The sequence below is a fragment of the Suricata suricatta genome, chromosome 2 (assembly GCF_006229205.1).
Source record: "Suricata suricatta isolate VVHF042 chromosome 2, meerkat_22Aug2017_6uvM2_HiC, whole genome shotgun sequence".
Lineage (NCBI taxonomy): Eukaryota > Metazoa > Chordata > Mammalia > Carnivora > Herpestidae > Suricata > Suricata suricatta.
In genome coordinates, this window is record NC_043701.1 from 65,516,417 (window position 1) to 65,542,594 (window position 26,178).

General features: G+C 36.8%; 1 protein-coding gene and 1 non-coding gene across 2 annotated transcripts in view; one reads left to right on the forward strand and one right to left on the reverse strand.

Moving 5' to 3' along the window:
• RSBN1L (round spermatid basic protein 1 like) overlaps positions 1-26,178 on the forward strand; it is a 71,237-nt gene that overhangs the window by 6,378 nt on the left and 38,681 nt on the right. The gene's annotated exons all lie outside the window — the stretch shown is intronic.
• LOC115286121 lies at positions 17,893-18,003 on the reverse strand. Its single transcript, XR_003905878.1, has one exon. It is a non-coding gene; the product is annotated as a U6 spliceosomal RNA (small nuclear RNA).

Consider the following 26,178-nt stretch of genomic DNA (forward strand, 5'->3'; position numbering starts at 1 on the left):
TTAAGACTAGAGCTTAAATTTTAGCTTTATTTTGATGTGTTCCTATTTTTGTGATATTGATGAAATCACTTAATCTTGTTGAGCCCAACTTACCTGTTTTCTAGAGATATCTCTTTACAATGTGGTTGTTAGAATTGCATGAATCTAGCACATAGCACCCATTCATAACAGATGTTAATTCCTAACTCTTCTTTCCTACCTAACACAATGGAGACATTTCATTTCACTGAATTTACAGATAGATATAATCTGTATAGTTTTTCCACTGATATTTCTGGTATTTAGTGTGGCCTATACTAACTTTTTGAAAGAAGTTTTTATTTTTGAGGTTTAAAGTTATTTTAGTAAATGCTATTTTTCACCATCCTTCAATGAATTAAGCTTTCATATTATGTATAAACTACTTAAAATAGGGTATTGAAAAATAAGAATGTTTATTTTGTGCTAGAGTAAAAAGAATGATGAAATGTTGGGTCTTATATGAAATCTTTGTGTATGAGATTAGGAGAATCAGTGGTAAAAGTATATTCTTAACAACTAAAGAATATTTTTATTTTTATAACTTTGGACATTTTTATTTTCAAGGTACATTTAACTTTATGTTGTATGCATTATTTACTCTTGAACTGTAGATTGAAAACATTTAATTTTTTCTCATGAAAAAATTTTAATTAAAACAAAAGGAACCGTAACAATATAATGAATTCTGGGTCTACTCTTCACCCTGCTTCAACAGTTAACATTTTATTACACTTCAAGTTTCATTTCCCCTCCTCCACTTATTTTTATTTTTTGCACTGATATTTTAAAGCATATTCCCAACATATATCATCCACCCCAAAATAAGGAGGAGAGAAATTTTTTCCATTGTGGAACTCTAATTAAGCCTGTAAAATTTCAACAACGCCTATAATGTATGCTTTTAGAGTGAAAATCTGCCCTAGTCCCAAACTGTCATTAACAATTTGGTGTATGTCCTTTTGGAATAGATGTGCATATATATGTGTGTATATATTTTTTTTAATTTTTTTACTTCTTTTAAAAATCACTTTAAAAAAATTATGGCAAAATACAATTAAAATGTACCATTTTAGTCATTTAAAATTTTTTTTAAATGTTTTTTTAATTGATTTTTGAGACAGAGACAGAGCATGAGTAGGGAAGGGCAGAGAGAGAGGGAGACCAGAATCGGAAGCAGGCTCCAGCTCTGACCTGTCAGCACAGAGCCCGACATGGGGACCGAACCCAGAAACATGAGATCATGACCTGAGCCGAAGTCGGAGGCTTAACCGACTGAGACACCCAGGCGCCCCCCATTTTAGTCATTTTTAAGTGTACCACTCAATGGCATTAAGTACATTCACATTGTTATCAACCATCACACCAGTATCTTCAGAACTTAATCTTCCCAAAATGAAACTACATACCCATTAAAGAATAACTACCCTTTTCTCCTCCCCACTCGCGCCAAGCAGCCCCAGGCAACCACCATTCTACTTTCTGCCTCTGAATTTGAGTAAGCACTTCCTCGTATAAGTGGAGTCATAAACAATTTGTCCATTTGTGACACATTTGTTTCACTTAACATAGTGTCTTCAAGATTCATTCATGGTGTCAGAATTTCCTTGTTAAGATTGAATAATATTCCATTGTAGGTATATACCACATTTTGTTTAAACATTCATCCCTTGATAGACACTCAGGTTCTTCTACCTTTTGGCTTTTGTGAATAATGCTGCAGTGAACATGGGTGTACAAATACCTGTTTGAGTCCCTGCTTTCAGTTCTTTTGGGTATGTGTCCTGAAGTAGAACTGCTGGATCCTATGCTAATCTTTCAGTTTTTTAAAGGAACTGCCACACTGTTTGCCATGGCAGTTATATCATTTTATACTCCCACCAGCTGTGCCCCAGGATTGGGTTAACTATTTAGTATCAGCAAACTAAGCAGACCGGGAGCACCTGGGTGGCTCACTCAGTTGAGCATCTGGGTTTCAGCCCCAGCCCATCCCAGGTGGTGAGATTGAGCCCTGCCCCGGGGCACAGCTCTGAGTGTGGGGTCCGCTTAAAAGTCTCCCTCCCTCTTTCCCTCCTCCTCCCCGCTGTGTGCTTTCTCTTCTTCCTCTTCCAAAAAAATAAAAGTTAAAAAAATAAGTAAGCTGATAAAAGACTCCCAATAATGTTTAAATTAGAGCAGAGGCTTGTGAAGTCAGTGTGCAGTCAGCCACAACAGTTTCGGAAATAAAATTTGGGGTTTGCTGGGAGAAAGGAAAGGCATTTGTTGAGTGCATGTCATGTGCATGGTATTATCTCAATATTTTTAGATTAAAACTCTGAGTTTTTCTTAGCTCGCTTCGAGTTGCATAGCTAATGTGTAAAGAATTTGGATCAACCCCATTTTTGCCAGAGTCTGAGCCTAACTACACAGTGTTACCGTTAATTTTTTTTCCCTTTAGACTGTGATAAACAGGAAGAAGAAAGTGAGGATGAACTCTCAAACTTTTTCCAACTTTTTATTTTTTCCTGAATTTTTATTACAAAAAAATTTTAGGCCTACAGAAAAGCTGAGAGAATAATAACAATGATCTTATATTGTCCTTCTAGATTCAACAGTTATTAATATTTTATCATATGTAAACACTGAATCACTTAAAGGATATCACGATACTTCATTCTCAAAGAGTTCCGCTGTTATCTTCTAAAAGTAACCACATAACTGCAACATCAAAACTTCAGGGAAAATAATTATTACAGCCAGTGCATATTCAAAGTCTTCCAATAACCCCCAGTTTCCCCATTTTGCCTCAAACATACTACATCTGTTTATCTTAATCTAGAACTATCCTCACATTTTTTCTTCATGTGACATTGACTTTTTGTAAAATTTTTTTTGTTTATTCACTTATTTTGAGAGAGAGAGAGAGAAAGAAAGTGTGTGTGTGTGTGAAGGGCAGAGAGAGAGGGAGAGAGAGACTCTGTCATAGCAGAGTCCTTTTTGGGGATTGATCTGAAGAACCATGTGATAATGACCTGAGCCAAAACCAAGGGTCAGAGGCTTAATACTGAGCCACACAGGCTCCCTGAGATTTATTTTTTTGAAGATTCTAGCTCAGCATACCTGTTACTTTGTAAATTTTTTTATATTCATGATTTTTAAACATTTGTTTCATTGCGGTTTTTATTTTTTTATTTTTAAAGATTTTATTTTTAAGTAATATCTACATCCATGTCGTGGTGCTTTTATTATAAACTGGAACTTAGGTATCAAGATCTGGGCTGACTAAATGCAGATTAAATAGTTTTGGTAAGACTATTTCATAGGTGATCCCATCAGGAGGCATGTAATACCTAGATTGTGCCATTAGTAAATTGGTTGAGGTGACCATTGTCCCTATTATTATAGTTCATTTTTTGGTTTACATTTAGTTTGTAATCTGTGTGTTGATGCTTTGTGAATATCCAGTTTCTCAGTTATTTTTTACCTGATAGCTTCAGTATCAATTAATGATTTCTGCCTGAGTCACACATTCTGTTGGGCTTAAAGAATGATATCAAGCTATTTCTAAATAAAAAATGAATTAGATTTGGGAATAAGGAATTCAAAATAAATTGCTACTCTTATATATAGATTAACATTTGGCAGTCTATTTTGGTTTGGGGTACCAAAGTAAATAAGTTCATTGGTATGATGAGACTTTTATGGTAAACATGTGTCTTGAATTCTTAATTCACCATAGTTTGAATTTTGGAAAGCTCCTTGCAGAGTGCTTGTAGTAAAAGATTGACTGCAGTAGTCCAGTTACGAATGGTGATCTGTTACTATATTGGTAACGGGCCGAAAATAAATCCCTACTAGTCTCTTTTAATATAGTGAACATTTATTAGTATACTGTGTTAAAAACTATATATATTTCAAAATTATAATCTCTATTACATAATGTCCTCTGTTGACTAATATAAATTAGCCGTATGCCTATATGAATTCCAGTTTAATTAGATTATATCAATTTCTCAGATCAGGCATCATTATAGTAATTATTTTATGATCTTTGCATTGTTCTCTGATTGATTTGAAGAAAAAACAATACTTTTTTTTTTTTTTTTAACAGAGCATGAGTGTTAGAGGGAGAGAGAATCTTAAGTAGCCTCCACATGCAGCACAGAGACTGATGTGGGGCTCCATCTCATGACCCTGTGGGATCATGACCTGAGCCAAAATCAAGAGTCAGACATTCAGCCTACTGAGCCACGCAGGCACCCCTTAAGATATTAATTTTATTTGTCTTCTTTGCATTACAGATTTAAGTAGCTACTCTTGTTAGCTTTTTTTATAAGAAGGGTATTGGTAACCCTTTTTATAAAGGTAAAGGGTATTTAAAAATTTTTTTTTAATGTTTTATTTATTTTTGAGACAGAGAGAGACAGAGCATGAGAGAGAGAGGGGCAGACAGACAGGGAGACACAGAATCTGAAGCAGGCTCCAGGCTCTGAGCTTTCAGCACAGAGCCTGACGCCGGGCTCAAACCCACAAACGTGAGATCATGACCTGAGCCAAACTCAGAGGCTTAACTGACTGAGCCACCCAGGTGCCCCTATACACTTTCTTTAGATACTATTTAATTCAGAACCACTTTCAGTGGTTTGACATATGGAACAATATTCTGAAAAGTGGATGTCCCCAGACATTCATTTTCTGGCTGAATCACTGATGAGCTTTATACTTTAAGGGAGTAGTCACCATTTTCTAGTTTCCAACTTTTAGGCTGATGAAAATATCAGAATTAGTAAATTCTGTCAGGGCTTGTTGAGTTGGGCCACATGCTGATGCAGTGACAAATTGGATGCAACTTGAGCTAGAATTTAAGTTTCTTGAGGACAGAAACAACAACAACAATAATAATACAGAACTGTATTCAGCACTTCATATATGTGTTTCTATTTAATTTTCACAACATCTTTAAAGTTTGGTTAGATATTAGCCTTTTATAAGTACTGTGTGGAAGCCCAGAAAATTTAACTTACCAAGGATATTAAATAAACAGGCAATCTAAATTTTAGATCATTATGTAGTTTGACTTTAGAGCTCTGGCTGTAAACTATTGTGCAAACTGGGTTAATGTTTTTAAATTTCCTTCATCCAGAATTGCACCTTACATTGTGAGCTAGTTTACCAAATAACGAGACTTTGAAAGAAGAATAGGACTTAAGTAAATGGAGATGGTGGAGACAGGTTTATTAGAGGGGGTGGTGTGAACAAGATCCTAGAGACAGAAGCAGGAGTGTGGATGGCATGTTCAGTGGTCTGTGAATAGAACCATTCAGCTGGGATTGGTGATTTTGTACAAAGTTGGGAAATGACACCGCATGCCAGTTGAAAGTTTGCCACAATATGCCTTCTATTTGCCAGGATAAGGAGTTCAGATTTCATTCTGTGGGCAACAGCAAGGCACAGGTTTTTTTTTTTTTTAATGAGTGATAATTTATTCAAATTGATATTTTAGGAATACTAAGTTGTTAGCACTGTGTAGGATGAATTGGCTGAGAGAAAAATTAGAGACGGGGATATTGGAGAATACTTCAGTAGTAAAATGAAGTGATTTTAGTAGTAAGATGATTGGGACTCCTGGACCTGGGAAGGAAAAGGGTGTGTGTGTGTGTGTGTGTGTGTGTGTGTGTGTGTGTGTGTGTGTGTGTGTAGCTTATTTTGAGAGAGAGTGCTAGCAGGGCAGGGGCAGACAAAGTAGGGGGAGAGGTGTGTGTGTGTGTGTGTGTGTGTGTGTGTGTGTGTGTGTGTGTGTGTGTGTTTTAAGCTTATTTATTTTGAGAGAGAGTGCTAGCAGGGCAGGGGCAGACAAAGTAGGGGGAGAGAATCCCAAGCAGGTTCCTCCTTGTCAGTGTGAAGCCCAACACAGGGCTTGATCTCACAAACTGAGGTCATGATCTGAGCGGAAATCAAGAGTCAGACACTTAATTGAGTCACTCAGACACCCCAGAAAAGATTTTGAGAGGGAATGTATGTTAGGGCTTCATGAATATTAAATATATAGCAAGAAAGGAGGATTTATATATTTAATTTTGTTGTTTCAGATGGAGAGAATAAGCATATCATTGAAAAAATGTAGGTAAGCTTGCAGGAGACCTGGTTGGAAAAGATGGATATAAGTTTGAGATATAATCAAGTACCTTGTATTAGTGTTCTCTTATCACATGAAGCTCCAAATAATGGTGAGTCAATGTGTAAACTTTAAAAATTAAAAAAAAATTTTTTAATGTTTATTTTTGACAGAGAAAGAGCATGAGCAGGGAAGGGACTGAGAGAAAGAGGGAGACACAGAATCCATAGCAGGCTCCAGACTCTGAGCCGTCACCACTGAATCCAGCATGGGGCTCGAACCCATGAACTGTGAGATCATGACCTGAGCCAAAGTGGGACTCCCAACTGACCAAGCCACCCAGGTTCCCCTAAAGTTTTAAAATGTTTAGGAGATTCTGTTCAGTTAGTGTGTATATGCTTCATTATTGCATCTGTGGAGGCCACCATTTTAAAAGTCACTTACAGTGGCAGACAACAACCATTGGTTTTTTGGTGAGGAACAAATAACGTGAGATCCTGCCTTAGTTCTTAGGTAACCAGCTGTTCACAGCTTTGAAAGGGGTTCTAAAAAATCAGAATTAGACATCGTCTTACAATTTACCTCACATTAGTCCTCCCTCTTTCGGTCTTACCCACCATTTTCCTTACCTTTGCGGCTACTATTTAGTGTTTGGTTTAGTTATACAGTACTCTCTCTGGCTTTGCTAGTCACCCTGTTGGGTTTAAAAAAAAATTTTTTTTTCTGTTTATTATTTATTTTCTAGAGAGAGACAGAGAGAGACAGCACGAGCAGGGGAGGATCAGAGAGAGAGGGAGACACAGAATCTGAAGCAGGCTCCAGGCTCTGAGCTAGCTGTCCGCACAGAGCCCGATGCGGGGCTCGAACCCACAAACTGCAAGATCATGACCTGAGCCAAAGCCAGACGCTCAACCAACTGAGCCACCCAGGCGCCCCTCCCTGTTGGTTTCTTAATGTCTGTTGTTAGCATTCTCCATGTGTTAGTTTAGTTTGGAGTTTTAGATCCAAATATTCAACTGCCTTCTTGACATAATCCCTATTAGATATTCCATAGGGCTGTAGAATTAGTGTAGTCAAAATTCATAGCCTTCCTTACTCAAATTTGTCTTCCTCTGTATGTTCTTTGTCTCAGTGCTATCATATATCTAATGGCTCAAACTTTAAAACTGGATTGATTCTACACTTTAACTTCATCTAACCTGTAGCTACGTCTTACTAGTTCTAATTGCTATCTTTCATATCTGTCTCCTTTCATTGGTCCTTTCTAGTCTTAGTTCAAATTACCATTATCTCTAGCGTAGATTATTGTATAACCGCCTCTTTAATGGGCTCCCTACTTCAGGTTTGTGATCTTTCAATTCATTCTTCACGCTACAGCCTAAGTGATAATTAGAGATCTGAATGCATATGTGATCATGTCACTTCTCTTTATGAGATGATGTTCAAATTTCTAAAAATGTCCTCCAATTCTTGGATGATCATATTCCTGTTTAATTCTTCAACTTCTCAGTGCTCCTTGCTGCCTAGGACTTTCTGTACCTGTTATTCTGCCGTCCCTGGTTCCACATTTCTACTGCACCTAGCTAATGTCTACTCATCTATCAGGACTCCACTTGAAAGGAAGGCCTTTGTTATTCCGTAGATTAGGGTAGGTCTTCTTGCTGTCTCTTCCCATGTCACCTTACATTTCTTCTATCTTGACTTTTCTTCACTTCATTTTAATCACTTATTCAGTTGTCTTCACTAGACATAGCCAGTGAAATCTGGGGGTTGTGGTTCTTTTCTTTCAGGTCAGGGTACCTCCAGGTACTCGATAAGTACTTGGGAAATGAATGAGTAGTACTTGTTGTTAGCCCATTCTGCCTGCTCAGAAGAGATGCCTGCTTGTTATTCAGGAAATTTTGGGCATGTATTTCCAACTAAGAACAGCAGAAAAGTGATAATGGGACGAGAAGTTGACCAGCAGCTCACAGACAATGGTTAAATTGTCAAGTGAGCATAAGAAGCAGGTATTAAGGGCATGAGAACTAGAAAGGAAAGACACTGTGTAAACGCTAATAATTATATTGTGTTTGACTCAGTTTGAGTTATCAGAATCGACATTTCATATACTTTAATCTCAAAAAATGAAGTTTATCAATACATTATACAAAGAGGATATTTTATTTTTTCATTTTTTATTTTATTTTTGAGAGAGAGAGTATGAGTGGAGAAGGGGCAGAGAGAGGGAGACACAGAATCGGAAGCAGGCTCCAGGCTCTGAGCTGTCAGCACAGAGCCCAGTGTGGGGCTCAAACCCATGAACTGTGAAATCATGACCTGAGGTGAAGTTGAACACTCAACAGACTGAGCCACCCAAGCACCCACAAAGAGGATATTTTGTGGTTTTAATCTGCATGTGTTTACCAAATGTGTAATGGCATTATAAATGGAAATCCTTTTCCAGAATGTCAAAAAAAGTTGAATCCTACACTCTTTCTCATGTTTGGCTTCTTTCATTTAGCATATTGCTTTTTTGAGACTTATCAGTGGTGTTGCATTAATCATTCCTTTTCTTTCTCTCTTTCTCTCTTTCTCTCTTTCTGTCTTTCTTTCTTTCTTTCTTTCTGTCTTTCTTTGTCTTTCTTTCTCTCTCTCTCTCTCTCTCTCTCTCTTTCTCTCTCTTTTCTTTTCTTTCTTTCTTTCGACAGAGACAGTGAGTAATAGCAGGAGAGGGGCAGAGGGAATCTTAAGTATTCCACGCTCAGCAGGAGCACATTGAGCTTTATTTCATGACCTCAGGGATTGTGATCTGAGCCAAAAATCAAAATTTGGATGCTTAACTGACTGCGCCACCCAGGCAACCCCTCATTGCTTTTATTTCTGAATAGTAGTACATTGCATAGAGATACCACAGTTTGTTTTTTCATTCGCCATTGATGGACATTTGGATTGTTTCTGGTTTTGGGTTTTTGTTTCTGCTAGAGTCATTCACAGACAAATCTTGTGGTTGACATGTTTTTATTCTCTTGAGCAAATACCTAGAAATGGGATCACTGGGTTGTATGGTAAGTTTATGTTTAACTTCATAAGAAACTGCCATACTTTTCTAAAGTTGCTGTACGTTTTTCATTCCCACCAACCTTTGATTTTGTTAGTTTACTAACATCCTAGTCATCCTAGTGGGTATGTAGCAGTATTTCAGTGTGGCTTTAATTTGCTGTTCCTTAATTGCTCCTGTTGAGCATTGTTTTATGTGCTTATTTTCCACCCTTTTCTCTTCTTTGGTGAAGTGTCTATTCAGATTATCTGTTACTCTTATTTTCAAATTGTGAATGTTCTATGTTCTGTGTACAAGTTCATTATCAGATATGCATTTCACGAATATATTCTCCTGTTCTGTGGCTTTTCAATCCCTTAATGTTGTCCTTCAAACTTTTAATTGTAGAAAATTTTAATTTTTGTGAAGTCCACTTTGTAATTTATCTTATGGAATATGCTTTTGGTCTTAACTGAGAGGGCTTTCCCAGAATCACACAGGTTTTTCCTCCTGTATTTCCTTTTAATACTTCATAGGTTTAGGTTTTACCTTTAGGACTACAGTGCATTTTGAAAATTTCTGTATTTGAGGGTTGGATCAAAGTGCCCTTACTCTTATTTTTCCTTCTTGATTAACTTGAGAATTATTTTGTAAAGTCCACTCTCCCACCCCTACCAATCACCTAGGATTTTTCACTAAATGTATTGATTAAATTAAGGAAAATAATATTATAGAATTTTCTTTATATTCAGAAGTTACATATATGTCTTGGGGCAACTGGGTGGCTCAGTTGGTTAAGCGTGCCATTTCAGCTCAGGTCATGATCTTGTGAGTTCAGGCCCCGTTTTGGGCTTTGTGCTGGCAGCTCAGAGCCTGGAGCCTGCTTTGGATTCTGTGTGTCTCTCTCTTTCTCTGCCCCGCCCCGGCTCATGCTCTGTGTCTCAAAAATAAACAGTTAAAAAAAAAAGTTACATGTAGGTCATTATCTACCCTTATATTCTTATATATCTCTATAAAGTATGTTGATTTTTAATAAAGATTATGAGTTTTCTTGTGGCATTTTGTTTCATTCTGGCATTCTCTTCTTTCATTTTGTTTCATTTGGAGAGTTCTTTTAGATTGTTACTGGTATATAAGAAAGCTTTTGAGTTTTCTACATATACCTAGTAGTTGGGTATGTAATTATATAATAGTGAAAGGCTATCAATTCTTCATAATCAGGAACAGTTGAGTTACATTAAGATACTTAGTAATACTCAGGAAGTTATTTCTTTGTGGTACTTCAAGCACTGTGTTCATCTTTGAAATCCCAGATCCTATTAGCACAGTATAACTATTGAGTTTGACAAACATTTTTAGTGCTTAGGTTCTGTGGTAGGTTTTAATAAAAATGACAAAATCAACAATATAAAGCTTCTGCCTTCAAGTACCTTAATCTAGCAGGATACTAGAAAAAGTAATTATTAGTGCAGTAAATTAAATACCACAAGACAAATGGAAAGTAGAGGTACTACTAGTGGAAATGGCAGTAGGCAGGGTGGATGGAATAGTTGAAAGAATAGTTGAAGGATAGTGTGATAGGATTTCAGTCAAGAGATGAAGGTAGAGAGCATTATCTGAAGTGTAACATTCATAGAATTAGATAGGAAAACGTCTCTGCAATATCATAAAGTTAAAGGAAGGAAATAGTTTCTAGATACTTGATTCTTTTTGTACCTCTGACATTACATATTGCTGAACATCTTTATTTTAGCCCTTCACTCTTTTAGTTTTGAGAGACAGCGTGTGTATGCATGCACAAGTGGGGGAAGGATGAGGGGGGAGAGAGAGAATATGAATGAATGAATATCTTAAGTAGGCTCCATGCCCAGCGTGGAGCCTGATGGGGCTCTCTATCTCAAAACTGTGAGATCATGACCTGAACCCAAGTCAAGAGTCCGATGCTCAGCTGACTGAGCCACCCAGGTGCTCCATTAACTTTGTAAAATTTAGAACTTTGATTGCATGAAAAAACAAGTGTATACAGTAAAAGTAGTGGTTCCCATATATGATATCATTAACCAAGAAGAACTATATGATTTACTCTCTGCATTGTAGATTATAGTTTTAATTAAATAATGTAATTGTATAATGTTGACTTAGAGGTCTAGAATGCCCCAGGTTGTATGTGGGTCACATTTAATATGACAGTTAATAATAAATAATAATAAACTTTAGTTACCAGAGTGATTTAATTTATAATCTACACACCATGTATAAAGTCTCACTTCTTTATATCTTTGTTTTACAATATATTGAGAGGAGAACAAGTATTTAGAAGCAGGTCTTTCCTGGTAGATCAGTGAAGGAAACCTGAAGTTTTTAATAATGGTACAAGAAGGATCCCAGCCTGCTATTTCATGTTATGCCTGGTGGGCTTTCATGTAGGTACATCTATAATAATTTTCTTGTTCTCCTTTTAGTGATTGTATTCTTGTGACTACTATTACTATCCTATTTTGTCACTCTATGCATGTTAATAGATAATAAAAATCTATTTATATTTAATGATAGCTACCTTTGTCCAGTGCCCATAATATAAACTGGGGATAGTTGGAAATAATGCATATGTTGCCTTTAATCTCCATAAAAAGTCTAAAAAGATAAGTGCTATTATCTTTAACAATTGAGAATACTGAGGCACAATATAGTTAATAAGTAATTTGCGTCAGTGGGAGAGCTAGAAATTAAATATGTCTAATTACAAAGCCTGAGTTATTTCCATTGTATTACAGTACACTAAGAGTTTCTTAATATACAGCTGTCTTAAACTATATCATTTTCAACATTCTTTTCCTTGTTTTTTTTGGTTTCAGTATGTTAGCCAAAGCAGCCGGCTCTCCCTGAATAGTAAGAGAGATAAATATTGTACAATATGAACTTCCTCATAATATGTTCAGGCAGAAACATTTTTTGCGTTACTGTACAAAATGTAGGACATTGTTGCTGTGTGAGTCATTACACTGAATTTTTCCCCTTCATAAGAAAATAGAAGCACAGAATCGGGGCACATTAGAAGAGAAAGGGTCATCAGAGCTCAGTGAGCAGAAGCCCCTGATTTTGCAAGTAGAAGCAACAGAAGCTCCACAGCCCTTCTGCAGGTTAGCAGTTCCCAAGTCGTTGGGTTCTTACTTACTGGAACCGCACAGGTCTTTCAAAGCTCAGGGTTCTAACATGTAGCAAGTTTTACAGTTAAGTTCAGGAGGATCTTTCACCCTTTTAGCATTTTCCCCTTACTATGGATGAGCAGACAACTCTAGAGGACTTGGGTATTTTAAATACCATATGCCTCATGCCTGTCACATCTCAGGCATCCTTTAATTAGAAAGGAAGGGGTTTCTTCTTTGTCTTCCAAGTTTCTGAAACCATTTCTATGTTATTCCTTACCCTATTATGTTACTACGTATTCTGTGTGCAGGTTGTAAGTTAGGAACTACCTACTATTCGATGAATACAATGAAACATCCATGGTCCGAAGGATTCTTATTATATTTTTGGTTTTCTTTCCTAAAGTATGGCAATAGGAGCTTTTAACTTGATAGTGAGGGACCTGTCTGGGAGTTTTCCTAGTTCTGCCACTTAGTCTTTGTCCCTGAGAAATCTTACCTGCTCTGATCCCTGACATTTTTCTCTGTAAAATGAGGAGAGTAGGGGAAATCTTTAATTTGTTCTTATGAAAAAAACTAATTTTGTGGAAGCCTTTTTGGCAACTGTCCCACTTCAACACTATCTTAATGCTTTTTGTCACAGCTCTGCTATTGGTTTTATTTATTTTTAGAGTCTTATAAAATACCAATAAAAGTATTTACTTTCTTTCATTATATCACAAGTTCTCTAATTTGTCCTCTGCTTCTTTTTAAAAATTTTTTTTTCTTGAGAGACAGAGAGAGACAGCACGAACAGGGGAGGGTCAGAGAGAGAGGGAGATACAGGATCTGAAGCAGGCTCCAGCTCTGAGCAAGCTGTCAGCACAGAGCCTGATGCGGGCTCGAGCCCACGAACCGTGAGATCATGACCTGAGCCGAAGCCTGACACTTAACTGATTGAGCCACCCAGGCGCCCCCTTCTGCTTCTTTCTTAAATGTTTCAACAAACATTTATTTACTGACTGCCATTTGCTGGGCATTGTGTAGGAGAATGCAGAGGAGAGCTGTTTATATTTCTTGCCTTCAAGCGTTTATAATTTAATTGGAAAGATTATTAGCTGCAGTGTAAGAGGCACTTTGTATTGTTACTCATCTTGTTTCTGTTTCTACATGTTGCCTTTTTGGGGGGTGGTCTTCTGTGATAGCTGACCCTTCAGATGATTATCAGGAATAATTTACTTCTAGTTACATTAACCCTTTTCATCCTTTGCCCTCTGGAATCTTCATTCATTTTGAGCATCAATTATGTGCAAAACACTATTCCGAGTTTTATAGAAGATGACAAAGATAAATTAGATATAGTAAACAAGAGAGTTTATAATCCAATAGGGCAGATAGAACAGGTACACAAAGAAACAGAATTCAAATCATAAGAGAGGGAGAAGGCGGCAGTGGTCATTTCAAGTTGAAGGGATCAAGGAGTCCTTAATGAAAAGCTGAATTTCAGCTAGATCTTGCAGAATATGTAGGATTTTCGTCGGCAAAGAGTTGGGATGGGCAAAGGCATTCTAACTAAATGGTATTAATAAAAATATTGGATTCAGTTGTAATGAATCAGTCTGGAATCTTGTGTAAATACACAGTAGAAGAAATTAAAATGTGTCTTGAATATGTAGATTCTTGAATGGCAGACTGTGGGGATTTTCTCATTTTATGTAGGTTGGTTTTGATCATTTATTTAAAGTAGAAGAGAGTGACATGACCAACTGTATTTTAAAGGAATATATTTTGGTCACTGCTCAGTGGATTGGTGGAGAGAGAAACTGTAATTAGGAAGGTCACTTGTTTCAAAAGATAATTAATCAGTTATGTGATGGCTATGGAAAGGGAAAGGAAGATGGACATATTTCACTGGGAAAACAGACTGAACTGAGAAAGTGATTTAATGTTAGGGGAAAACTGAAGAAGGAAGTATTATAAAGGTTTTGAGAATTTTTATGTTGGAGGATGTTGTACATTAACATAAACAGGGAATTAAAAAGAGAGCTTGAACTTTATATGAGAAAGATGATAATTTTTATGTTAAATATTTCTTTTATTAATTTTTTTTAAGTTTTTATTTATTTTTGACAGAGTGCGAGTGTGAGCTTGGGGAGGGGCAGAAAGAGAGGGAGACACAGAATCCGAAGGAGGCTCCAGGCTCCGAGCTGTCAGCCCAGAGCCTGACATGGGGCTCAAACTCATGAACCATGAGATCATGACCTTGGCTGAAGTCGGACACTCAACCGACTGACCTACCCAGGCGCCCCTCTTTTTTTTTTTTTTTTAAAGACTTAAAAATTTTTTTAAGTAATCTCTATACCCACTGTGAAGCTTGATCTAACTCACAACCCTGAGACCAAGAGTTGCATTTTCTGCTCACCGAGCCAGCCAGGCGCCCAAGTTGTTACATATTTCTTTTTTTTCTTTTAATATATTTTTTACTTTTTATTTTGAGAGAGAGAGAGCGAGTGCGAGCAGATTAGAGGGGCAGAGGGAGAGATTATTTCAAGCAGGCCCAGTGCTTAGAACTGAGCCCTATGTGGGGCTTGAACACATGACCCTGGAATCATGACCTGAGCTGAAATCAAGAGTCCAGTGCTCAACCCACTTAGCCACCCAGGCACCTCCCCCGGTGTTAAATATTTCTTATGGAAATGAATTGGTGGAGCTTGGCCAAGAGGCTGAGTTGAGATATTAGTCTGGGGATTTATTTACCAGTTATAACAGCTATAACAGTTATAGTTTGAATCCTAGGAATCCATTTTTAGGCAAGTATGTAAAAAGAAGAGAGAAAGAGGCATGCTTAAGGTAGATCCTAATGAGAATATACAGGTTTTGATGATAGGATCTTGAGTTACTGAGTAGACAGGATAGTGCAGTGCCACTGAGACTTAGGAAGGAGTTTTGAGGAAGAGGTTAGTAATGTCTTTTGCCGTGAGGATCAAGGAAATAAGGCTGAGAAGGCATTGCTCCTCTTTTTACTATATCCTTTATCTTTTTCTTTACATTTTTGTAATGTTACCTTCTCTTCTATTTTCACACTTAAATTCTGTATTATCTCTCTTTTTCTTCTGTGTCTTGCTTGTTCTCAGATCTCTTTCTAGCTATACTTAACTCCTATCTGGGGAAGGTGTTTAGGGAGGTCAGTGTTGTTCAGACTAGCTGATTTCACAGACTGTATTATTACAGTGTGAATCATTGCACATGTGAAAAGCAGGAAAAACTGTCATAGCCTGAAGCCTCTTGGAGGTGTGTGGTATAAGAATGTATTATAACTGAAGTCTTCAGTAGGAAATTCTACCGCCTACACTCCTTAAAAACAGGTAGTGTGGGGGCACCTTAGTGGCTCAGTCGGTTAATCGTCTGAATTCAACTCGGGTCACGATCTTGTGGTCTGTGGGTTTGAGCCCCATGTCGGTCTCTGCACTGACAACTCAGAGCCTGGAACCTGCTTCGGATCTGTGTCTCCCTCTTTCTGCCCCTCCTCTGCTCATGTTCTGTCTCTTTCTCTGAAAAATAAATAAACATAAAATAGTTTTGTTTTGTTTTTTTTGAAACAGGTATACTTCCTTTTTATTTTTATTTTATTTATTATTTTTTTAATGGTTGTTTATTTTTTGAGAGAGAGAGAGAGAGAGAGAGAGAGACAGAGTGCAGGTGAGGGAGTGGCAGAGAAAGAAACACACACAGAATCTGAAGCAGGCTCCAGGTTCTGATTTGTCAGCCCAGAGCCTGATGTGGGGCTCCAACCCAGGGACTGTGAGATCATGAAACTGAGCCAAAGTCAGATGCTTAACCAATGGAGCCACCCAGATGCCTCTATTTTATTTTTTTGATGCTTATGTATTTTTGAGAGAGAGAGAAACAGAGCATGAGTGGGCAAGGCACAGACAGGGAGACACAGACCTTGAAGCAGGCCCCAGGCTACACCCTGTCAGTACAGAGCCCGATGCTGGGCTCAGAACTCCCAAACCATGAAATCATGACCTGAGCCAAAGTAGGGTGCTTAACTGACTGAGACACACAGGTGCCCCTATTTTTTATTTTTAATTATTATTATTTTTTAATGTAAGCTCTATGCCCAAGGGAGGAGTTGAACTCAAGACCCTGAGATCAAGAGCTTACTAACTGAGCCAGACAGGTGCCCCTCTGACTCTTTATGAAAAAGATCTAATGAACCTCTATGAAGATCCTTCTTTAAACAAAACTCTGTGCTTTAATGAGTCATGGTGTACTATAGGATTTCTCTCTTTTCCTTAAAAGCTGTTAAATCCAACAAATAGTGTATGTATATATACATATTCAGAATAGATGTATAATTGTATCATTTTCTCCTTTTTTTTATTTTTGTTAACTATAACATAAACTTAAGATAATGTATATAAATGAATTAGAAATGTGCTTGAACAATTTTAAAGAAGTAAGGACTTTGGAAAAATAACATTTTCATCTGTGTTTGTGTATTAGGTTATATATTAATTCACTGTTAGTTTGAAGGTTTTTTTTTTCTTATTTCTTTCCTTCTGATACACCTTAAATGATTCTAAATCTTTAAAAAAATTTTTTGATGTTAATTTATTTTTGAGAGAGAGACATAACACACACAGAGTGCCAGCAGAGGAGGGATAGAGAGGTAGACACAGAATCCAGAGCAGGCTCTAGGCTCTGAGCTGTTAGCACAGAGCACGACACAGGGCTCGAACCCACAAGTTGGATGCTTAATTGCTTAATTGACTGAGCCACCCAGGTGCTAATTAAAAATATTTGCTAAACATAATTTTCAATTCTTTCAGGAAAGAGATGTATGCTAAGGACTTAAATACATAAGTAGTAAATATGAATCCCTCTCTGTTGTAGAAATTTCAAATGATTTAGAAGTACATAAAGTAAGAATCAAGAATTTTGGGGAGGAGGCACCTGGGTGGCTCAGTTGGTTTAAGTGTCAGACTCTTAATCTCAGGTTAGGTCACTGTCTCGCAATTTGAGAGTTCAAGCCCCTTATCCCGGCTCTGCACTCTCAGTGCAGAGCCTCCTTGGGATTCTGTCTCTCTTTCTCTCTACCCATCCCCTGCTTGTGCACACATTGTCTCTTTCTCTTTCTCTCTCAAAATAAATAAACATAAAACATTTTTTTAAAAAGCTTTTTTGTTCCTTCCATAGGAGTAAGTCCTGTTAGGTATTTTGTGTTCTTCCTTCCAGATTTTTTTTGTATGCATTTACATATATATATATGTATACACACACACACACACACACACACACAGAAAATATGTAGCCTATTTTCAAAAAACCTAAATGTACTATATGCGTTTTTGTGCAGCTTGCTCTTTTTACTTGACAGTGTGTCTTGGAGCTCTGTCCATTACATAGAATGAAATTTATATATACATGCACAGAAACTGTGTGTATCTGTGTTATGTATGTATGTATGGCTGACACACAATATAATATTAGTCATACACACAACCTGTGTGTGTCTGTGAATTTGATTATGGTTGACACATAATGGCACTTTGGCCTCAGGTGTACAAAATAGTGATTTGACAGTTTATACATATGCTGTGCTCACCACAAGTGCAGCCGCCATCTGTCCCATACATATGGAATGCTTCATGAATTTGCATGTCATTCTTGCTCCGGGACCATGCTTATCTTTTCTGTATCATTCCACTTTTAGTATATGTGCTGCTGAAGCAAGCAAGCACTGCATTTCTTTTGTATAATTAAGTTTTGCCTTTATAAATTTATATAAATATAAATTGTAGTAAGCTTTCAATTTTAGAATAGTTTTAGATTTACAGAAAGATGGTCTTTTGAAATTTTCTCACTTTTGTTCTTGAAATTTTGTATTTATATGATAAATTTGTCACAATTAGTGAACTAATATTGATACATTATCATTAACTAAAGTTCATACTTTATTCAAGTTTCCTTAGTTTTTATTTTTACCCAGTGTCCTTTTTTTATAAACAGTTTATTCGAGTGCCTGGGTGGCTCATTTGGTCAAGCGTCCAACTCTTGATTTCAGCTGAGGTCATGATCTCACAGTTCATAGGTCTGGGTCCTGCGTTAACAGCTCAGAGCCTAGAGCCGGCTTCAGATTCTGTGTTTCCTTCTCTCTTTGCCCCTCCCCCACTGGCACTGTCTCTCTGTTGCTCAAAAATAAATAAATGTTAAAGAAAAAAATTTTTTTTAATTTTTGAGAGAGGGAGAGGGAGAATGAATTGGGGAGGGGCCAAGAGAGGAAGAGAGAGAATCCCAAGCAGGCTCTGTACTGTCGGCATAGAGCTGGCACAGGGTTCCATCTCATGAATCGTGAGATCATGACTGGAGCCAAAATCAGAAGTCATATATATGCTGAGCCACTCAGGTGCCCCTGATAATGTCCTTTTTTCTGTTCAAGGATCCCACCCAGGATCCCACATTACATTTAGTCATTATGTCTATTTAGGCTCTTTTTGGCTGCAGCAATTGCTCAGACTTTACTTGCTTTTGATTATCTTGATCGTTACAGGAGTACTGGTTAGGCATTTTATAAAATATCCCTCAATTGGGATCTTTGTGATGTTTTTCTCGTGGGGAGTTGGGTTTTTGAGAGGAAGGCTGACTGTCAATTTTAAAAATTAAATTTAATCTAAAAAATCAAATAGAGGTGTTTGGGTGGCTCAGTTAGTTAAGCATTGGACTCTTGATTTCCGTTGAGGTCATGATCTCAACGATTTGTGGGATTAAGCCCCACATTGGGCTCTGTGCTGGGTGTGGAGCCTGCTCAAGATTCTCTCTCTGTCTCTGTCTCTGTCTCTGTCTCTCTCTCCCTCTCCCTCCCCCCTCCTCTTTCTATTCATCCCCTGCTTGTATTCTCTCTCAGAAAATAAAATTAAAAATTAAAAGAATTAAATACTGAAAGGTTTATAATGAGAAATGTCCCTAACTCTTTGCATTCCCTACCCCTACTCCCAGGTGTTAACTTTTAGTTCTTATCTCTTAATTCCAAATTTCTGAATAAAGTGCTCATAGTGCCTTTTATTTTTTGACTGATTGGTTTTAGACATACTATATTGTATTCTTACTAAGGTTAATAAGAATTTAGCACTTTTATAACTTAGCTTCTTCCCTAATTTCATAAAACTCCCTTAAAGTACAGTAATCATGTGCTTATTTTGACTTTGCAAATATCGTTCAATGCAAATCAGAGATCCTCTGCTGTATGGCCTTCTGGGTGTTTTTATGATAATTAAAAATGGCCCTCTCTTTTCATACAGATGGTTCCTGACTTACAATGACTTGCAATTTTTTGACTTGATGATAATGCAAAAGTGATGTAGTTCAGTAGAAGCTGTGTTTTTGCATTTTGATCTTTTCCCAGGACCAGCAGTATATGGTAGGGTACTCTCGTGATGCTTGGTGCGGCAGTGAGGGGAACTCCCAGTCAGCAATGGGGTCATAAGGGTTAACAATCCATAGGCTTACAACCATTCTGTCCCCATATAGCCATTCTGTTTTTCACTTTGAGTACAATATCCAATAAATGGCTTGAGATATCCAGCATTTTATAATAAAGTAGGCTTTGTGTTGGATGATTTTGTCCACCTGTAGGCTAATTAAGGGTTCTGAGCATGTTTGTTAAGTTAGGTGTATTAAATGCATTTCTGCCTTAGTGGTATTTTCTTTCTTCTTTTTTAATGTTTATTTATTTTTGAGACAGAGACAGAGGGAGAGAGAGAGAGAGCGAGAGCGAGCGAGCGTGTGCACAAGCAGGGGAGGGGCAGAGAGAGAGAGAGAGAGAGAGAGAGAGAGAGAGAGAGAGAATCTGAAGCAGGTTCCAGGCTCTGAGCTATCAGCACAGAGCCCTACTTGGGGCTCAAACCCATGAATTGTGAGATCATGGCCTGAGCCAAAGTAGGACGCTTAACTAACTGAACCACCCACACACCCCAATGATATTTTCAATTTACAGTGAAAGGGTTTATTGGGATGAGATCCGTTATAAGTCCGGGGAGATCTATTTATATATGTTGATGCCTTCATTTTCTGCCGTATTCTTTGTGTTCTTTGGTAAGAGATAATTTGGCAATTCCCTTTTATTCTTGGAGGTAGTTTCTTCAGTGCTGTTACTGTACTTCAACCTAAACTGGTTATCCTTTGAGCCAGCTACACAGTTTTCATACTGATATTTTTTTGTGTGCCCTCCTGTGCTGGTTCTCCTGTTTCCTTGGTCTCATGCCATTTTCCTTCTTTGTTTACTCCTTAATTTACTTAAGCATATCCTAAGAACGGATGTGTATGTGGTAAAAATGTTTGAATTTTTGCTTGTCTGATTATGTCTTCCCTCTTACTTGGTTGGTAGTTTGGCAGACCCTATAATTCTAGGTTAAATGTTACTTTTCTTTCAGCATTTTGAAGGCACTTGCTGTATTGCTTTCTAGCATCTACTATTGTGTTGAAGAGTTTCACACAGTTATATGATCTTTTATATGGGTTTTGTTTTTTTTTTTAATTCCTCAGGAGGCTTTTAGGATCTTCTCTTGAAAATAAAATTTCATGATTATGTGCTTGGTGTATATGTGGGAAGGGGGGCTACCACTGTGAATTCCATTCTTTGTGGTCATCCTTTTTTTTTTTTTTTTTAATTTATTTAAGTGATCTCTACACCCTGTGGGGCTCCAACTGATGACCATGAGGTCAAGAGTCCCATGTTCTTTTGACTGAGCCCCTGTGTTCATTTCTTGACGGAGTATTAATTTTGGTGACTCATTTTTTTCTGAGAAAAATTCTCATTTATTTTGATATTTTCTTTCACTGTAAAATTCTATTTTCTTTTTCTGAAATGTCAATCTGATATTGGATCTTCTGAATAGATTCTTTAGGTTACCTTATTTTCTGCTGTTTTTCACTTTGCCTTGTTGCTCTTTTTTTGGAAAATTATCTCAACTTTATCTTTTGACTTTTTTAGCTTTTCAGTTTTGCTGTTGCAGTTTTTTTTTTTTTAAGATTTTATGTTTTTTTAAGTGAATCTCTACACTCAACATGGGGCTCACATTCCCAACCCTGAGATCAAAGAGTCATATGTTCCACTGACTGGGCCAGTCAGGTGCTCCTTTACTATTGTGTTTTTTATTTTTTATTTAAAAAAATTTTTTTAATGTTTATTTAAAAAAATTTTTTGTAGTAATGTTTATTTTTGAGAGAGAGACATAGAGCATGAACAGGGGAGGGACAGAGAGGAAAAGAGATGCAGAATCTGAAACAGGGTCCAGACTCTGAGCTGTCAGCACAGAGCCCAACCTGGGACTTGAACCCACAAACCACAAGATCATGACCTGAGCCAAAGTTGGATGCTTAATAGACTGAGCCACCCAGGCGCTCCTGCATTGTGTTTTTAAATTACTTTTTATTTAATGTTTATTTTTATTTGATTTTGAGAGAGAGAGTGAGGTGGGGAGGGGCAGAGAGAGAGAAAGAGAGAGAAAGAATCCCAAGCAGAGCTCCATGCTCAGAGCCCCAGGTGGGGCTCAGTCCTACGACCACTAGATTATGGCCTCAGCCAATATCAAGATTCAGACACTTGACTGACTGAGCCACACAGGCATCCTATGTTTTTAAGTTCTAAAAGTTCCTTTTTAAAAATTTCTTGATTCAATTCAGTTTAGGCATTTTAGAGGAATACAGTCAGCTTGTTTTTAGCTTCACCTTTCCTTTCCTGTGGTACCTGAGTTTTAAAGCCTGTTCATTTTCTCCTGAGAACAGAAGGTGGATATTTGCCTTAAGGAGTGAGATTAAATAATATTTGACCATTTGCTGTGAGGGCGGGAAAACTGGGAAGTCCGACTACTTATATAGACGTTAAACAATTTCCCTTGTTTTAAGACGTGTGTGTGCGTGTGTGTGTTATGTAGGTGTACACAGACATACCTAAATAAAGGTGTATGTGTTTGCATATGTACACACAGCTGTACATATATACACATATATATACCAGACATGCGATTATTTGATAGACTTATATATGTTAATTTGCCATTATCCCCACCTCATGATATTAACTATTATTCAAACATGATTTTTAGTGGCTTTGTATTTTCTCATTATTACCCAAATTTAAGGACACCTGGGTAGTTCAGTTGGTTAAGTGTCCAACTTTGGCTCAGGTCATGATCTTGTGGTTTGTGGGTTCAAGCCCCATGTCAGGGCTCTGTTCTGACAGCTGGGAGCTGGGAGCTTGCTTCAGATTCTTTGTCTCCTTTGCTCTCTGCTCCTCCCCCACTCGTACTCTGTCCCTCTCTTTCCTCTCAAAAGTAAAAATATTTTTAAAAAATTTTGTTGGGGTGCCTGGGTGGCTCAGTCGGTTAAGCATCTGGCTTCGGCTCAGGTCATGATCTCACGGTCCATGGGTTCAAGCCCCATGTCAGGCTCTGTGCTGACAGCCCAGATCCTGGAGCCTGCTTCATAGTCTGTGTCTCCCTTTCTCTCTGCCCCTACCCCTCTTACTCTTTGTCTCTCTCTCCAAATAAAATAAAAGACATAAAAAAAATTAAAAAAAATTTTAATACCCAATTTTATTTAACCAATCTCCATTTATTAAACATTTAAATTATTTATAGTTTTTCACAATTATAAATAATATAACATGAGGACTACCGGTATGTGTATATTTGTGCTGGCTTCTTATTTCCTTTTTATTAAATCTTAGTAGTGGAATTATGAGATCAAAGGAATGATCATTTTTCTTGCTTTTCCAACAGTCTGTTAAATTGCTCTCCAGTAGGACTTAACCAGTTTATACTCATTTTTCATTGGGTAGAAGTGCATATTTTATTTCACCTTTGCCACTGTTACTCTTAAGAAAAGTGGTCAATTTCATAGGTGAAAATGTTTTTTTCTTAACTTTCTTAATGTTTGTTTTTGTGACCAAGCAAGGTGGGGGAGGCACAGAGAGAGAGGGTGACACATAATCCCAAGCAGGTTCCAGGCTCTGAATTGTCAGCCCCAGAGCCCGAAGTTGGACACTTAACCAACTGAGCCACCCAGGCCCCCTGCTTTTATATTGTTTTGTGTTTCTTTGAAGACTGATAAGGTTGAAAAATTTTTAATGTTTATTTGACATTAACATTCTTTGGAATTTGTTTTATATCCTTTGCACCTTTTTCTATTTTCTCTTTTTTATTAAAATATTTTTAAATTTCTTTTTAAAATTCTTTATTATTTTATTCACCTCAACACTCAACATGGGGTTCAGACTTCTGGCCCCTGAGATCGAGAGTCAGATGCTCTTCAAACTGTTCCTTTTTTTTTTTTTTTTTTTTTTTTTTTTTTAGTTTTTAGGGATTGTGTTCTAAGAATTCTTCTTGAAGAGATCTACATAAAAAAGAAATTACCCCATTGTCTTTTAGGGAAAATTATTTGTCTTTATTGAGACTTAGACAGAAAAATTGTGGATCCTTAATGTTCTTGGAGGAACAACTTCGTAAATCTCAGAATTTTTTGTTAGAAACAACCAGGCCAGTTAAGAAAGGAAATAAATTTGAGGAACTACTCCTGGAAGGCTTTATGGACTAAGAATTTCCTTCCTTGCTGTGGTATGTCTAGGAAAAGAAAGAAAAATTAACAAAGATCAACGTAGAGCACATAAAAGGAGAGAAAGTCATAATGTGCTATAGAAAATAACACAATAATTTCTTACTATATCACAGGACCTGTTTTGTGTATCAAACAAGCATTTTTTGAGGCAGAACCTTTTTTACTTTCAAGGAACATAAACTATATACTGGTGGGGGAGAAATGATTATAAGGAGAAAGATAAGTTTATAACTAGAAAGAATACAATGTGAAATTTGCTGTAATAGAGCTAGAGATAGACAACCTGTCTACTGTTTTATACAGTATAGTATGATGAACCTGGTCTAATTCTTTTTTTTATTATTATTATTTTTAACGTTTATTTATTTTTGAGAGCAAGAGAGAGACACAGAGTGTGAGCAGAAGAGAGTCACAAAGAGGGGGAGACACAGAATCAGAAGCAGTCTCTAGGCTCTGAGCTGTCAGCACAGAGCCTGATGCGGGACTCGAACCAATGAACTGTGAAATCATGACCTGAGCTTAAGTCTGCTGCTTAACCATCTGAGCCACCCAGGTGCCTCGGACCTGGTCTAATTCTTTTAGCACAGGACAGATGAGAATGAACCAGAAGTTATAGCTGTTACCTCTTGTATGTGGAATGATAAATGACAGCTAAGACAATAAAAATTAAATGATACTCAAATACAAGTTTTTAGTTTTGAACAGGTAAATTTTGTTTTGATTTGTTCTTGAGTTCATCAATATGAGTATGATATTGAGAGTTTAAATTTTTGTCATAAGGAAAAGATTAAATTATATCTCTTAGATTTTGAAAGGGAAGTATATAATACATTTTTGAAAATTATTAGAATGATTAAAATGGATTGTTAATGTATTTTAAATCTCTCAAAAGGACTCTCTAACAATGCTTTTTATAAGTTCTGCCTTTTTTTTTTTACTGGACTGATTCATCATCTAATATTTGTATATGTGTGTGTGCGTTTTTATTCTATATTCTTATAATGATTGTAATACTGGTGTAGACTAGTAAATTTTATAATAACCAGAAGAAAACAATTATTTCATTATTTAAGAGCTGGTCTTCTTTTTTTCTTTTCTTTTTTTCTTTTTTTTTAGAACTGGTTTTCCATAGTGGTACCAACAATATGAATCAACTGATATTGTAATATTGTAAGATTCTTTAGTACAGCACTATTATTCATTTTTATCTCTTGCACACAAGTACTCAGTAGAAGTATATTAGGTGCATTAAATCTGAAATGTACTGTCAAATCAATAAATTGAATATATCTTTGAAAATCCCTTTTATATTTTATTTGAAATTATTTAAATCAATTTTATATCATAACTTTTATGTATAATGTATGTCTTTAGCAAATATTTACTGTTTCAACTGTGTAATTTGCAGTTTGTTCTAGTTTGATAATGACTTAGTTATTTACTCTTTCTCCATTCCTCCATTCTAATATTCCTTTTGCTTTTCTGGGTTCAAACTGTTATAATGGGTCTGTTTGTATTTGTTTTTTCTCTGCTCTTTGCCACCCTTTTTAATTTTAAATGAAGCTTGTAGTCCTTATGTTAAGATGGGTATTTTAAAACATAATTTTACAGATAATATGGGAGATGTGAAAGTTTGTTATCAAGGTTGTAGAACTTAAACTTGAACCTAGGTCTTCTGAACTTGTAGGTTTTCCACTTTCTTGTGGCTGTAACATGTTTACCTGTAACATGTAAAAATGTATTCAGCATCTTGATGTTATCCATAGTAATTATAGAACATTTTGAGGAATTTGAAGTTAGATTTTGAAAAAGGATATGCCCTGACAAGCAAAACATTTTGCAAGAGTGGAGGTAGGTTGACAGGTGGAGACAGGCGTGTGGGTTGGGATAGCAGTTGTTCCTCAAAAAATGCTTTTCTACTATGAATATATAGGATGATTTGTGTTTGCTTTCTTTCCTTAGAAGGTTTTGGGTGTGGGGTGGGAGGTAGCTATAATCATGTTGTCAATCATTTTTCTTGCCTTGGCTATGCCATTATTACTGTTTATAGATGTTTTTCATGTAATGACTTCACACCTTCAATTTATCTTTATTTGAACTATTTAGTATCATTCCTGAAGGCATATTCTAAGGCCTATTTTTCTACCTTATGAAACTGATAGTGGTCCTATTACAGAAACTTTGAAACTTTTTGCTACTTAAAAATAATGGATTTTAAGAGCGCCTGGCTGGCTCAGTTGGTAGAGCATGCAACTCTTGATTTTGGGGTCATGAATTCGAGTCCCATGTTGGGCATAGAATTT